Source organism: Podarcis vaucheri, assembly GCF_965113315.1.
Source record: "Podarcis vaucheri genome assembly, chromosome: 14".
NCBI lineage: Eukaryota > Metazoa > Chordata > Lepidosauria > Squamata > Lacertidae > Podarcis > Podarcis vaucheri.
In genome coordinates, this window is record NC_138752.1 from 45991997 (window position 1) to 46009102 (window position 17106).

Below are 17106 nucleotides of genomic sequence, written 5' to 3' on the forward strand. Positions count from 1 at the left end.
AGGCAGAGATTAGGCAGAGATTAGGCAGGCTGCTAAAGAAGTCAATGGGTCTCCCCCTTCTGCGTCTTCCACAACCAGAAGAGGTAAAGAAGACAGTCCAGGCCGGGGGCGGAGCCTGAGGACACCGCTGGCATCCATCTCTCGACCAAGTCAAACTGCTGCCAATACTTATCTTTTAGGTATTGCATGTGCACAGATCCAGCCCATGCTTAAGGCAAGCATTTGGCATGCGGCAAGAACGGTTTATTGAGCAGCGGCCCAAATTGGAAGCGTTTATCCGCCGCCGCCCGCATTCCGCAGAGCGGAGGAGCTAATTTACGTTAGTAATTACGAGTGCTGAACAGAACAGGACAGTTAATTAGAAGATGATCGGGCGATGCTGAAACCAGGCAAGAGGCAGAACAAGCTGAAGCAGATGGCATTTATTTTATTTTATTTTTGGAAGAACGTGAGAAGAGCTTGCTGGATCAGGCCAAACAGGGGGGCGTCATCCTGTTCTTAACAGTGGCCAACAAGATTGCCCCCTAGGGAAGCCCACAAGCAGCGCCTGAGTCCTCCCAGGTGGATTCAGAACAGGCATAGACTGAGCTATCCAGAAAGATGGCCAGTCTTATCACGTGTGTTTACTACTCTGGGCTCCGTTGGGAAGGCGGCTGGGATATGAATGTAATTAATATTGTTACTGTTATCATTTTATTTTAGTATTATCATTTAATAGAATAGTACAGTGGTGCCCCGCAAGACGAATGCCTCGCAAGACGGAAAACTCGCTAGACGAAAGAGTTTTCCGTTTTGGAGGTGCTTCGCAAAACGAATCTCCTATTGGCTTGCTTCGCAAGATGACAATGTCTTGTGAGTTCCTGCTGGGTTTTTTTCCTCCCCCCCTTTTTTCTAAGCCGCTAAGCCGCTTATCAGCTGATCTGATCAGCAGATAAGCCGCTAATAGCAGCTAATAGCACTAATCCGCTGATCCTTCAATGGGCTTGCTTCGCAAGACGAAAAAACCGCTAGACGAAGAGAATCACAGAACGGATTCTTTTCGTCTTGCGAGGCACCACTGTATCCTATGCTTCTACGCTGCGCCAGGGATGCGAATGTGGAACTGAAGCGGTGCGGTGCAAAGTTTAGAAGCAAACAAGCAATGCCGCTGGGCCCTTCCAAACTGTGCCCAAATCCTCAGTGTGCACCAGTTTCTTATCACTCTTGTTTACTGCTGATTAGGGTGAAAATATTTCCCTTTTCAACAATGCCATTAGCGGTGAATGAAATGGGAGTGGGGGAGAGAGGGAGGGAGGCTCGGGAAAGCCAGCCAAAGCAAAGTCTGAAGTCTGCCTTGTTATTTGTGCTATGTAGCCACTATAAAATGCAGCTGCTAAAATGGGAGCAAGGCAACCTCCAGAAGTCACTGGACTCCAACTCCCATCAGCCCTCTCTGTTGGCCATGCTGGGCTGGGCTGGATGGGAGCTGGGGTTCACCAAGATATGGATGCACACGGTTGAAGACGACGACCCTGGACTCCCTAGATCAGGCATAGGCAAACTCGGCCTATCCAGATGTTTTCGGACTACAACTCCCATGATCCCAAGCTAACAGGACTAGTGGTCAGGGATGATGGGAAGTGAACTCCCAAAACATCTGGAGGGCCGAGTTTGCCTATGCCTGCACTAGATGGTGGGCAAGGCTGATCTACAAGTCTGAAGGTCCCTCCAGACTAGGGCTGGGCGATATAATGTTAAATCGTCCCAAACCAGTTTGAAGTCCACAGCATGATAACGGTTTTGACTTGGCGATATATCCCAACTCATGATATGTTTCCATGTGTGTGCTATGCAAAAACCAGAATGGGGGGGGGGGGCGTTAAGCCAACTACTGTCTCTACATAGCTCCATCCTTATTTCAGACATCATGATATATCGGTATATAAGGATGTCTAGCTGGTGATATATCACAATATTGAAAACCAGTTCTCACTCAGCCCTATCTACTCCAGACTGGTGTGTGCATGTGTCCTGCAACATGTCAAAGATGCAATAATAGTTCTTTAATGATAATTTTTGGGACACGGGTGGTGCTGTGGGTTAAACCACAGAGCCTAGGACTTGCTGATCAGAAGATTGGTGGTTCAAATCCCCGCAACTGGGTGAGCTCCCGTTGCTCGGTCCCTGCTCCTGCCAACCTAGCAGTTCGAAAGCACGTCAAAGTGCAAGTAGATAAATAGGTACCGCTCCGGCAGGAAGGTAAACGGCGTTTCCGTGCACTGCTCTGGTTCGTCAGAAGTGGCTTAGTCCTGCTGGCCACATGACCCGGAAGCTGTATGTCGGCTCCCTTGGCCAATAAAGTGAGATGAGCGCCGCAACCCCAGAGTTGGCCACGACTGGACCTAATGGTCAGGGGTCCCTTTACCTTTAATTGTAAATTTATTCTGGGCTGTCCATGCATCTTCTAGGCATTATTGCTTCTTCTGCAACGCTCCCCCCAACATTTCTGTTCTTCTGCTGTCGTTGGCAGCTTTGCACTACAGCGCAACAAAAAAAGACACAAGCAGTTTCTCCTAATGCAAATGCTATTTTCACTGACGCATGCATGTCTATTTACACTTTCTCCAAAATATTTGCATCCTCGTAAACATTCTCTGGCTGTAGAGCTGCACTGCAGAACTTGTGTGACTTTCAAAGGATGGCTTGCCTTTAAATCAGAACAGAATTGAATTCCTTGCCCCACCATCCTTTCAAAGCTTTGCATGGCTTCAGTGCAGATTCCCGTGCCAAGGTAAAGGCAGTACCAGACAGCGGCGTAGCGTGAGTTGTCAGCACCCGGGGCAACGCAAGTAATTTGTGCCCCCTAACCCGGGGCAAGACAAGTAACTTGCGCCCCCCCCTAACCCCTAACCTGCAAGTTGCCGCTGGCGCTGGCGCCCAAACGACGCCGCTTGCCCGGAGGAGGAGGGGGGCAGAGAGGCGAGGAAAATGCAACGGCCCAGCAGCTGCAGCAGCACCGGCGGAGGCGGGGCTGTGAGGAGGGGCTGCCTGGCGCATCCTCCGCGGCGAGCGCTGAGAGCCGCTGCCTGCCGGGCGCCTTCAGCCCGGACACGCGCACAGCTCGGCGGTTCCGCGAGACATGCGGCTCCGCTACAGCCTGCGCCCGAGGCTCTTCGGCGACTCCGGAGGCAGCGAGCGCGCCCCCCCCCAATGTTGCGCCCGGTGCGGCCGGCACCCCTGGCACCCCCCACGCTACGCCACTGGTACCAGATTTACGTATAAGCTAAACAAGCTATAGCTTAGGGCCCCACTCCCTTGGAGGCCCCCCAAAAATTTAAAAGGGGGAAAAACTGGATGTACATTTCCAAAATAGAAGATAAAAAGCAAATAAAATAAAACCTACATACAGCAACAGTGTTTTGTGTTGTGCAGGCTCCTATGATGCAAGTAATGGGCCCTGCCTGCTCCCTAAAAAATCACTGGTTTGCTCCTTTCTATATATAGGGTGCCTACATTCTGCATGGATGGGTTGCATGGCAACATGTGCAAATGGCTTTAGATACCTATTAGGTCCATAAATTACTATATAGCATATATTCAACACAAAAAAGCGATAATTTGTTGTTGACAAAGGACAGCTGGACATATAAAGGGCCCCATTACCTTCAGTAGCTTAGGGCCTCATCAAACCTAAATCCGGCCCTGGGTAAGGGTCACAGCCATGGCTCTGTCACTTTAACCTCTAGCTCCACAAACCAGGGACACTATTCCCCCAGTAGACTGCCCACTAGGCAATGCAGCCTTCAGGCTGGGAAAGCTTCCTTAGCCCTGCTGTACACATTACCGTATTGGTCCGAATATAAGCTGCACTATTTTCCCAAATTCCGACCGTGGAAAGTTAAAGTGGAACTTAAATTTGTGACCTTACAAAAATTAGCTTTTACGATGTCACTGCTGAAACATGCAGCAAAACGGGGGGGGGGGGGTGTTTTATTGCCGATTTGCAAGCTTGAGACTGTTTAACTCACTTGCGGGTCCTCTCTGGTACCCGTAGGATTTTCTTATACATTTCCCATTTAAGGGTGTGAGTGCCTGCGGAATTGTAGTAATTGAATAGCAATTTGCAATTTTAGCAATTGTAATTTTTGGGTAGTCTTCCCTCCCCCCCCCCAATAATTTTAAAGGTGCAGCTTAATTGTGGGTGCGGCTTATATTCGAGCCAATACGGTACTTACTACAAAGAATGGAGGTAGACGGAGGTAGAAACTGTCTCTCATGCCTTGTTATGCTGCCGTTTCTACGGGAATATAAGCTCAGTATTTATTACACCTGCTATGCAAAATCTCCAAATGAATCCGAACTTCAATGTCTAAAATCCCTGGTAGAGGACAAGGACCCTGAGATCACATTAGGGGTAGCCAAATTCTGTGCAATTGCCCTAAAACTTAGGGAACAAAGCTGAGCTACCATAATGATTAAGGCCTTAAATGATAATTTTATATTTTAGTGATTAAGTTTTAATTTATATATTTTTTAAACTGTTGCTATACAGTCATACCTCGGGTTAAATATGCTTCGAGTTGAGCACGTTCGAGTTGCACTCCTCGGCAACCCGGAAGTAATGGAGTGCATGCGCAGACACTCAAAATGACGTCACGCGCATGCGCAGAAGCATCAAAAAGCGACGCGCGCGTGTGCAGACACACCGTCGCTAGTTACGTTTACCTCTAGATGTGAACGGGGCTCCAGAACGGATCCCATTCGTATCTAGAGGTACCACTGTATCTGTTTTGTCCCTGTTATACCTAATTGCAAATTCAAATGTATCCCTAACGTGTTTTATGACTTCCTTGATATTGTATGTGAGCTGGAACTGGTCTGTGACCTAAGTAATAAACTCATTCATATGGTACTCACTACAAAGAAAGTCCCGGCTTGTTCAATGGCGTTTATTCCGAGGCTGGTATGCCCAGGCCTGCCGTCAGATTCGGAACAAAACGCATCATGTATTTTGGCCTGCAGTCAGCTCAGCTCTCGGCTATGGCAAGGCTCCCAGACTGCTTGGGCTGTTGTCCTGTGTTTGCTTCCTAATGGGTTTCAAAGATCAAGAGCGCTTGGAGTGTTTGCTAAGCCATCTACCTGCTTTTCCCCCAGGGTGTCATCACCCAGAAACTCCCAGGGCAGGGCGTTCCTGAATGCACCAAACAGCAGAAAAGATGAATGCACCAGGCATTTAGACAATGCCTGCATTCCACAGGACCTTCCCCGTGCATTTGGCATTTCAGGCTATGCTCGGTTTCCTTCGCGGCTGGGTCACAGCACATGGCGCTGCCAGAAACGGTGCGTGTGGCTGCCACTTTTGTGAAGCAAGCTCTCCCTCCAATGCTATTGCTTTTATATTGTGCGATGCGGTGAGTTCCCGTTGCTCGATCCCTGCTCCTGCCAACCTAGCAGTTCAAAAGCACGTCAAAGTGCAAGTAGATAAATAGGTACCGCTCTGGCGAGAAGGTAAACGGCTCTGGTTCGCCAGAAGTGGCTTAGTCATGCTACCATATAACGCCGGTCTTGAAAGACCTACATTGGCTCCCAGTATGTTTCCGAGCACAATTCAAAGTGTTGGTGCTGACCTTTAAAGCCCTAAACGACCTCGGTCCAGTATACCTGAAGGAGCGTCTCCACCTCCATCGTTCTACCCGGACACTGAGGTCCAGCACCGAGGGCCTTCTGGCGGTCCCCTCACTGCGAGAAGCCAAGTTACAGGGAACCAGGCAGAGGGCCTTCTCGGTAGTGGCACCCTCCCTGTGGAACGCCCTCCCACCAGATGTCAAAGAGAACAACAACTACCAGACTTTTAGAAGACATCTGAAGGCAGCCCTGTTTAGGGAAGCTTTTAATGTTTGATGTATCACAGTATTTTAATATTCTTTTGGAAGCCGCCCAGAGTGGCTGGGGAAACCCAGCCAGATGGGCGGGGCATAAATAATAAATTATTATTATTATTATTATTATTATTATTATTATTATTATTATGCTGGCCACATGTACGCCGGCTCCCTCGGCCAATAAAGCGAGATGAGCGCCGCAACCCCAGAGTCGTCCGCGACTGGGCCTAACGGTCAGGGATCCCTTTACCTAATGCACAACTGCGCCTTAGGCTCCCAGGAGCATCAGAAGAGCTGGCTGGATTAGAAGAAGGGCCAATCTAATTCAGCATCCTGCTTCGTCTCCACCTCCTGTTTGGCTCCCTTGCCTTTCACCCCACCAGATCCCACCAACACTGATGGAATCGCCACCACTTGCAGCAAGCCAAGTCCTCTGGGCGACAGCTAAACCATGTGAGAAAATTCAGGGCTTCGTTAGAGAACTGGGCAAAAAACAAACAAGATGAATTTTAACAGGGAGAAATGTAAAGTATTGCACTTGGGCAAAAAAAAATGAGAGGCACAAATACAAGATGGGTGACACCTGGCTTGAGAGCAGTACATGTGAAAAGGATCTAGGAGTCTTGGTTGACCACAAACTAGACATGAGCCAACAGTGTGATGTGGCAGCTAAAAAAGCCAATGCAATTCTGGGCTGCATCAATAGGAGTATAGCATCTAGATCAAGGGAAGTAATAGTGCCACTGTATTCTGCTCTGGTCAGACCTCACCTGGAGTAGTGTGTCCAGTTCTGGGCACCACAGTTCAAGAAGGACACTGACAAACTGGAATGTGTCCAGAGGAGGGCAACCAAAATGGTCAAAGGCCTGGAAACGATGCCTTATGAGGAACGGCTAAGGGAGCTGGGCATGTTTAGCCTGGAGAAGAGGAGGTTAAGGGGTGATATGATAGCCATGTTCAAATATAGAAAAGGATGTCACATAGAGGAGGGAGAAAGGTTGTTTTCTGCTGCTCCAGAGAAGCGGACACGGAGCAATGGATCCAAACTACAAGAAAGAAGATTCCACCTAAACATTAGGAAGAACTTCCTGACAGTAAGAGCTGTTTGACAGTGGAATTTGCTGCCAAGGAGTGTGGTGGAGTCTCCTACTTTGGAGGTCTTTAAGCAGAGGCTTGACAACCATATGTCAGGAGTGCTCTGATGGCGTTTCCTGCTTGGCAGGGGGTTGGACTTGATGGCCCTTGTGGTCTCTTCCAACTCTATGATTCTATGATTCTATGATTCTATGATTCATCCCCGCAGTATACTCCAGAGAAGCAGGCTATTCTCGCTGTCCTGCATCCCCATGCCTTCCAAAGAGGCTGGGCTTCTCTCTCTCCTGACTGGGCCAGGAGTGCAGGAGAGCAAGGGCAGCGTTCCAGGAAAAGCAGACAGACAAAAGTCTTCCTCCCTCTCTCATAACACGTCCAGTGCCGATGCTGAATGTTGGACGATTGGGGAGAGATAAAAGGAAGTATTTCTTCACGCAGTGCATAGTTAAACAGGGGGCAGTAATGGCAACCAACCTGGGTGTGTTTTAAGACTTTACGTTAATATATAAATTAAATGTTCATAAATTTACAAGGCAAACACATACATAAGTATATAAACCACGTGTCTGAAATAGTACAGGAGAGCATTTTGACTCTCCCAAATTGACCTCAAATGTTTCTCTGCAAGGAGGAAGGAAATGGGAAAGTCTCACCATTGTCGTATTTGCCATCACAAAAGAATGGCCGGGCTGCCAAAGTAAAGCCATCACTTGCCATTGTCAGGTATCCTGGCAGACAGGATTTCTGTTGTAGACCACCTCCTTCTGTGATGTTGTTAGGAGCTCGTCCTACACTCGAGTAGACCTCTGGCAGAGACACATGCCTGACTGGCATGTTCTCTCCCTCCTGGTAGATCGTTCAGGAGCTTCAAAAGCTTTCTTCTGCCCGAACATCACAGCGACTGATGCCAACAGACATCGGCACACTTAGGGATCCGCAGAGTTTGTGCAGTTGCATAACAGACCTCAGCAACTCAGCATTTTGGCTAATCCACTTTATTTACATATAAACAAACACGGAGCCCTGCAACATGGCTCCCTCTCTCTCTAGCATCAGACAGCAAAGAGAAAGAACGAAGGGCAATAGTCCCACTTCACGGAATACAGTAACACAAACATCCTGTCTCCGTCACTTCCCACTCTGTGCAGCCAAAACATACACCGTCATGTGAAAGACAACAATCCCATGACACTAATCACGGAGCAGGAATTCTAACAGTATGTATGATATGATGCTCTTCCGGCTTGTCAACATCCTTCTTAAATTGTGGTACCCAGAATTGGATGCAGAGTTCCAGGTGTGGTCTGACCAAGGCAGCATAGAGTGGATTAAAAGAGGATTATTAGACAAATGCACAGAGGAGAGGGTTATCCGTGGCTATTAACCATGATGGCTCGGCTCTGCCTCCACGGCTGGAGTCAGTATTGCTGCCATATACAGTGGTGCCCCGCAAGACGAATGCCTCGCAAGATGAATGCCTCGCAAGACGGAAAACTCGCTAGACGAAAGAGTTTTCCGTTTTGGAGGTGCTTCACAAAACGAATCTCCTATGGGCTTGCTTTGCAAGACGACAATGTCTTGCGAGTTCCTGCGGGGTTTTTTTCCTTCCCCCCTTTTTCTAAGCCGCTAAGCCGCTTATCCGCTAAGCCGATAAGCCGCTAAAAGCCACTAATAGCACTAATCCGCTAATCCGTCAATGGGCTTGCTTCACAAGACGAAAAAACCGCTAGACGAAGAGACTCTCAGAACGGATTCTTTTCGTCTTGCGAGGCACCACTGTACCAATTTCTGGAAATCTCAGGAGGGGAGATGGCGCCTGTGTTCAGGTCCTACTTGTGAGTTTCTCACAGGGAGAGTCTGGTTGGACACCAAGAGAACAGGAAGCTGAACTATATGGACCCTGGTCTGATCCAGCAGGACTCTTCTGATCATAGCTGTAAACTTTCCCCTTTTCTTCCAAGGAATCCTATTCGGAATAAGGGAATTCCCCTTTTAAAAAGGGAAACGTTGACAGCTATGCTTCTGATGTCTTTATGAGTTCTCGTAGCAACCAGCAGATACAGCACATGGTTGATTTAAGCACTGATCACAGCAAAAGGAGCCACCGGCAACTGGTTGCTCTGGCAAGCGGTCAGAATCATGCTCAGATTCTAACATAAACTGGTGATGTTCAGGGTATTTATTCCAAAGAGATGAATCACCGAGCTGCGAGAAAGAAGATGAAAACACAAGTCATTGGCGCTTTCATCCAGATTTTTTAAAAAGAAGAAGAAAGAACACTTTTTTTAAAAAAAGAGATTCTTTTCAGCCCTTCACTGGATATTCAGGAAATTGCTGCACCTTCCAGTGTATTAATCACACACTGACGGGTGCCAAAGATGTGAGGCAGGAATGCTGAGCAAACCAACCCGAGCTGAGGAATTCTGGAATGGGTTTGTAGGGGAAAGGGAAGAGGGAGGTCTGGGAGGATTAAACTCTCCTGCTCCTTCCAGCTGGGATCAGTTCCCCTCTCCAGAGGGAACCAACCTACTGAAGGCCATTAATCATTATGGCCTGACATCTCCCAGTCCTCAAGTCTAGAGCGAGGGAGATAAGACTAAATAAAAAAATTCCTTCCAGTAGCACCTTAAAGACCAACTAAGTTAGTTCTTGGTATGAGCTTTAGTGTGCATGCACACTTCTTCAGATACACTGAAACAGAAGTTGCCAGATCCTTCTATATAGTAAGAAGGTGGGGAGGGGTATTACTCAGAAGGGTGGTGGGAATGGGAGATTGGCAGATAGCTGAGATGAGCCTGTCAGATCAGCTATCTGCCAATCTCCCATTCCCACCACCCTTCTGAGTAATACCCCTCCCCACCTTCTCACTATATAGAAGGATGTGGCAACTTCTGTTCCAGTGTATCTGAAGAAGTGTGCATGCACACGAAAGCTCATACCAAGAACTAACTTAGTTGGTCTTTAAGGTGCTACTGGAAGGAATTTTTTTATTTTGACTATGGCAGACCAACACGGCTACCTATCTGTAACTGGAGATAAGACTGTCTTCCACCTCCCAGATGTCTTCAGGGCCATTCAGTTGCCTGTCACAATCTGCAGGCTGCCAGCTTCCTTCTGAGCTTTCCAATGGGGAGATAGATAGATAGATAGATAGATAGATAGATAGATATAATTTTTTAATTTTTTTTACTCAAGAAAATCGCCATTTTATAGTTCAAATCAGGGAAAATAAATACAGTAAATGGACAAAAGTACAAAGAACATGCATTACACGGGGAAAGGAAAGGAAGCCACGATCGGAGGTGGTAACAATGAAACTGACCAATCACCGTGCTAAATTCCAACCCCTACTTCACACATTAAACGCTCACTTCTGTCCAAGACTCAGGAAACACCGTGACAGGAAATGAGGCTGCCATTGGGGTGGCAACAGAACTGACGATTCACCATGCTAGAGAAGAAACTATTAAAAAAAAAAGTTTATTCTCCCATTAAGATTCACAACACTGGAGCCTTGTTCTCTGGCTTCCAAAGGCTAAACTGCAGGTAACATTGCTGTTTTGCTATTAGCATCCAATCAGGATTGGGACATCTGTGAAAGACAGAGAAGGCTGCTGCTGCTGTTTTTAAACCTTCTCCTCCTGTCTGAGGCACCCCAGAAACTTCTATTTAACCGAGAATGCTGCAGCACGATTGCTGACAGGAGTGAGGTCTTGTCACCATATAACAATTGTGCTCAGAGGTCAAGAAGAATCCTGAGAACTAGTCTGTTAAGGGCAGTGTTTTTCTGGGGGTACCCAGGGGTACACATACCCCTAAACAATGGACATATATTTAAAATCTCAGCAGCATCACCCTCCAGCTGGATGTGGACAGAGGCCCCATGGGTGGAAATACAGGACAAACTGCATCCTGTATTGAATCAATACAGGACATAGGATTTTACACTGAAATACTGGGCGGTTCTGTATTACTTAGGATGGGTGGCAACGCTATGTAACTGTTGCCCTCTCTTAACTCTGTGGACTTCGTCTGCACACCTCTGCTTGCTTGATCACTGGATAAGGAGGGCAGTCAGCAATGTAAGAATGGGTCCAAAACCTATGGAATATGCAGGAAAGGCGAAACTTACCAGAAGAATAAGAAATTACGATAACAAACTTTTTTGAACAAAAGAATGGAAATGGTTTGTCGAATATTTACAAAGCAAATATTTACAGATAAATTGCAGACGGATAAAAACATTAGCAGGATTGTTGTAATAACCTGCAGTTTCATAAGTGTGTATCCAATGAGAATAGGGACATCCTAAGGAAAAGTGAGATGCTGTTTTGCAGGGATTAGCCAAGTCTACAAAGCATTTTTACAGGGGAGTAATAAATTTACACACATTCACTTAAAACACACCCTTGCCACGCACATGCACACAAACACAAGCACAGCATATTCAAGTACTTTCTTTCTTTCTAAAGACAGATAAAGTAGACTCACTTAAGAGTCAGTTCCAGCAGGGCAATGCAAGAAAGCATCCGATTTTGATTATTTATACATAGTTCTTAAAGGCACCACCAGCAGAAACAAGAATGAAAGTCAGAGGAAAACAATATTAAAATGCAAGAAACAGAATCAGCACAATAGCCTAAGCTGCTCTTCCCGACCCGAGATTTTCCAGTAGTTTTGGACTACAACTCCCATCAGCCCCCTCCCATCCTGGCCATGTTGCCTGAGGCTGATGGGAGTTGTAGTCCAAAGCATCTGGAGGGCCTCAGTTAAAGGAGATTGGCTTGAGCAAATCAAAAGGCCTGTGCCTTTGAGTGGAAATGGCATCCGAGTTGGCACCAGGCAATCTTCCCTGGGAAAAGCATTCCCAAGTCAGGGTGCTACAACAGATAAGGCCCTGTCACAAGCAGGGATGGGGGGAGAAATTCAATTCAGTTCACATTTAAAGGCAAACTTACCAAACACACATTTTTCCAAAACAAGTAGCAAACGAAAACACTGCCATCCTTCAAAACTGGCACTTCTCCAAATTTTGCAATTCAGTTCTCCTGCCAAGTAAGTAATGTGTATTTAAAAAGCCTTGGCTAGAGTAAAGCCTGCATATTAATGCATATACAGTGGTACCTCGGGTTAAGTACTTAATTTGTTCTGGAGGTCCGTTCTTAACTTCAAACTGTTCTTAACCCGAAGCACCACTTTAGCTAACGGGGCCTCCCGCTGCTGCTGTGCTGCTGGAGCACAATTTCTGTTCTCATCCTGAAGCAAAGTTCTTAACCCGAGGTACTATTTCTGGGTTAGCGGAGCCTGTAACCTGAAGCGTATGTAACCTGAAGCGTATGTAATCTGAGGTATGAAAACAGCGTACAAAAGTTATATGTGGTGGGAAAATATGTACATTAGGCAAAACTACAAAAATGTGTATAATGGATAGGTAAAGGTAAAGGTACCCCTGCCCGAACGGGCCAGTCTTGCCAGACTCTGGGGTTTGTGCGCCCATCTCACATCTATTGGCCGGGGGCCAGCGCTGTCCGGAGACACTTCCGGGTCACGTGGCCAGCGTGACAACGCTGCTCTGGCGAGCCAGAGCCGCACACGGAACGCCGTTTACCTTCCCGCTGGTAAGCGGTACCTATTTATCTACTTGCCCCCGGGGGTGCTTTCGAACTGCTAGGTTGGCAGGCGCTGGGACCGAGCAGCGGGAGCGCACCCCGCCGCGGGGATTCGAACCGCCGACCTTTCGATCGGCAAGCCCTAGGCGCTGAGGCTTTAGTCCACAGCGCCACCCGCGTCCCGTATAATGGATAGATTTGCATTAAAATGCCGATGCAGAACAAACTGATGCAGGAATGTGTAGAACTGAGAGCCAGTGTGGTGTAGTGGTTAAGAGCGGTAGTCTCGTAATCTGGGGAACCGGGTTCGCTTCCCCGCTCCTCCACATGCAGCTGCTGGGTGACCTTGGGCCAGTCACACTTCTCTGAAGTCTCTCAGCCCCACTCACCTCACAGAGTGTTTGTTGTGGGGGAGGAAGGGAAAGGAGACTGTTAGCCACTTTGAGATTCCTTAAAGGGAGTGAAAGGCAGGATATCAAATCCAAACTCTTCTTCTTCTTCTTCTTCTTCTGAGCTCGAGATTGAAAAAATAAAAAAGTGAAACCAAATTTGTGTAGATTTACTCATCCATAAATCACACGCCATATGCATCCCTCCTCATCCCAACCTATTGTGGGGAGGGGGGGCTGCAGAAAGGTCTTGAAGTCAGGTCTCTACCTGCAGGACTGATGTCTCCTACAAGTCAAATCCATTTGTTCCCAACTCTTTAATGGTGCCCCAAATCTACCACCTGGGGGGTCTGCCTCACCTTACCTCATGGTCGAGAGCATGCAGTTAGCAAGAGTCATAACCATGCAGTGATCTTCCATCACGGCTGAAAAATGGCTCCATAAATAACACGGTCAAATATTTTAACAACCCTTCACTAGATTAATGTACTATTGCCTTGAAATGACAACTTGAGTTTAAAATAATAGAGTGGGGGGGAGAATGCAGCTAACTTTGGGCCAAGTCAAATACTATCTGGCTCAACAACTCCCTAAATATTTGAAGCCACACCCCGGACTAGAAAAATGGGGTGGAGGGTAGGAGGAGGAGGAGGAGAGCAAAAGCTGGTTTTCAGCCACAATATTTAGAGCTCCTGATTAATTCTGAGTCACGGAGGAATCTTGGAATCCTGGTCTCCCTCTTTCTCGTGAAACACAATCCTTAATGAGGGCCTTCTCGGTAGTGGCGCCTGCCCTGTGGAACGTCCTCCCATCAGATGTCAAGGAAATAAGCAACTACCATGGTACCTCAGGTTAAGTACTTCAATTCGTTCCAGAGGTCCGTTCTTAACCTGAAACTGTTCTTAACCTGAAGCACCACTTTAGCTAATGGGGCCTCCTGCTGCTGCCGTGCCGCTGGAGCACAATTTCTGTTCTCATCCTGAAGCAAGGTTCTTAACCCGAGGAACTATTTCTGGGTTAGCGGAGTCTGTAACCTGAAGCGTATGTAACCCGAGGTACCACTGTATCTTACTTTTAAAAGACATCTGAAGGCAGCCCCATTTAGGGAAGTTTAGGGAATGTTTAGTGTTGTATTGTGTCTTTAACATTCGGTTGAGAGTCACCCAGAGTGGCTGGGGAAACCCAGCCCGATGGGCAGAGTATAAATAATAAATTATTATTATTATTATTATTATTATTATTATTATTATTATTATTATTATTACATCCGAGAGATTACAGAAGGGATAGAAAGAGCCACCGGCCATTACAGAAGGGAAACTGAGGATCTTCTAGTCCAAACCCCTGAACGCAGGATTAAGCAGCGGTCCCACACAGGGATCGAACCTGCAACCTTGGCATTATGAGTACCACACTCTAACCAACTGAGCTATGCCAGAGCCAGGCCTAAGAGCTTCTGCATTCCCAGTGGGATTTTGGATTTACAAGACCTTGCCCAAGAACACCTGAGGACTAAACACAAAAGTTGCTCCTTAGCTCTTGAAAGGTGGCGTTGGGAGGGAGGAGGAAAGGGAGGCAAAACTAATTATTTCTTCACATGGCACATAATCGAACTACGGAACTCACTTTCACAGGAGGCAGTGATGGGTACTGTCAGGGGCTCAGGGACAGAGGCACAGGGGAGAGAGGAGATGGAGAGCGAAGGGGAAGGATCTGAGGGCACCATAGGGGAGTATGACAGTGACCCGAGAGATTCCATGAGCTTCTCCAGCGAATCAGAAGATTCCCAGAAGGAGGCGCCGATGGTCAGGGCGAGGGGGGTCCCAGGGGGGACACACCAGAAACAGGGGGCCAGCGGGGACTCCCAAAGCAGCAGCTGGAGATCAGGACCAGCTTCCCCACCAGAGCAGAGTGGGGGGGAAGAGGCCCAGGTGTCAGGTCCAGCTAGCCTCCCCGAAGGGGGAAGCAGTGACAGGAGCAGTGAAACGGTCAGGAGGAAGGTTGCCGGCTGGGCGCGTGCGCCAAGTTCAAATGTACAGGCGCGCGGGACAGCAGAAAGCCCGGATTGGGAACCAGGTCCTAAAGCCCGCCGGAGGCAGGGAGAGGAATCAGGGGACTCAGCGTCAGAAGAGTCTAGGAAGGGCGAGACCCCAGCGGACGGGCGGACCCAGAGGAGGAGAGAGCAGAGGAAGAGGTGGAGCAAGGCTAGAGTCTTAAACTGGTGTCTGGGGGGAGGAGACTCAGACGGAGCTTCGGCGGTCTAGAGTTCCAGACGTAGAGCTGCACGCTGCTGATGTGAAAGACAAACTGAACTGCAATAAAGACTTTTGTATATAACAACGAACCAGCGTTGGTCCTTTGTGAGCTGGGACCTTGGGCAGCTCTGACAGGTACCAACAAGGATGGCTTTAGAACTGGAGGAGAAAGGCTATGAATGAATGACTTCTACACACGGTGCCTATGCTCAGGGTCGGATTTAGGTCTGATGAGGCCCTAAGCTACTAAAGGTAATGGGGCCCTTTGTATGCCGAGTTGTCCTTTGTCAACAACAAATTGCCGCTGGTTTTTTTTGTATTGACTATCTGCCATATGGTAATTTATGGACCTAATAGGTATCTCAAGCCATTTGCACATGTGGCCACGCAACCAGTCCATGCAGAATGGAGGCACCCTATATATAGAAATGAGCAAACCAGTGATATTTTAGGGAGGAGGCTAACAGGTGGGGGCCATTCCTTGCATTATAGGAGCCTACTCAACACAAAACACTGTTGCTGTATGTAGGTTTTACTTTATTTGTTTTTTTACCTTATATTTTGGAAATGTACATCCAGTTTTCTTTTCCTTTAATTTTTTTGGGGGGCCCCCAAGAGAGTCCCGGGGCCCTAAGCTATAGCCTGTTTAGCTTATACAGTGGTGCCTTGCAAGACGAAAAGAATCCGTTCTGTGATTCTCTTCGTCTAGCGGTTTTTTCCGTCTTGCGAAGCAAGCCCATTGACGGATTAGCGGATTAGCAATATTAGCGGCTTTTAGCGGCTTATCTGCTGATCGGATCAGCTGATAAGCGGCTTAGAAAAAGGGGGGGAGGGGAAAAAAACCAGCAGGAACTCGCAAGACATTGTCATCTTGCGAAGCAAGCCCATAGGAGATTCGTTTTGCGAAGCACCTCCAAAACGGAAAACTCTTTCGTCTAGCGAGTTTTCCGTCTTGCGAGGCATTCGTCTTGCGGGGCACCACTGTACATAAATCTGGCACTGCCTATGCTTCTGAAAACTGGAAATCACAAGAGGGGAGAGGGCTCCTGTACTCAGGTCTTGCTTGCAAGCTTCCCGTAGGCATCTGGTCGGCTATGATCTAGTTGAGATTCTTGCATTGCAGCGGGTTGGACTAGATGACCCCCCTGGGTTCCCTTCCAACTTCGATTCCATTATGATGATGATGATGATGAATATACCGCCCTATACCCGGGGGTCTCAGGGCAGTTCACAGAATAAAATCAAGACATAAAACCACAAAGCACCCAACAAAAATAAAACAACAACACAACAGCACCCCCCCCAATTAAAAAAACAAACACATTTTAAAAGGGCATAGGATGTAAATCAGATCAACCAAAGGCCTGGTTGAAAACGTAAGTTTTTGCCTGGTGTCTAAAGGTGCACAGTGGTACCTCGGGTTAAGATCTTAATTTGTTCCGGAGGTCCGTTCTTAACCTGAAACTGTTCTTAACCTGAAGACCACTTTAGCTAATGGGGCCTCCCGCTGCCACCGCTGCACGATTTCTGTTCTCATCCTGAAACAAAGTTCTTAACCCAAGGTACTATTTCTGGGTTAGCGGAGTCTGTCACCTGAAGTGTCTCTAACCTGAAGCGTATGTAACCCGAGGTACCACTGTATAATGAAGGCGTCAGGCAAACTTCCCTAGGATTCTTGATGAGCCATTGGTCTGATCCAGCAAGCCTCTTCTGTTGTTCCTGTGACAGGAAGGGCCCTGCCTTGGAAGATACAATCCCAGGTCTCAGTGTGTATCCTGCCAACCACAGCCCCAACAACCAGGTCCAAATTCCCTGCCGTATCTGTTTTTGTTTTTTCCCAAAGTCACCAATCAGCCCAAGATGGAGAGAGGTTATCAGGCTCCTCCCGCCTGTCAGCTTA

General features: G+C 47.7%; 2 long non-coding RNA genes across 2 annotated transcripts; both read left to right on the top strand.

Moving 5' to 3' along the window:
• Positions 1 to 1065: 1065 nt before the first annotated feature.
• Positions 1066 to 3954, top strand: LOC309519198. Its single transcript, XR_014213746.1, has 2 exons — positions 1066 to 2799; positions 3263 to 3954. It is a non-coding gene; the product is annotated as an uncharacterized lncRNA (long non-coding RNA).
• A 7095-nt stretch (positions 3955 to 11049) lies between these two features.
• On the top strand, positions 11050 to 15481 carry LOC309519159. The gene is made up of 4 exons (XR_014213700.1): positions 11050 to 12384; positions 12759 to 12821; positions 13083 to 14598; positions 15342 to 15481. It is a non-coding gene; the product is annotated as an uncharacterized lncRNA (long non-coding RNA).
• Positions 15482 to 17106: the final 1625 nt, after the last annotated feature.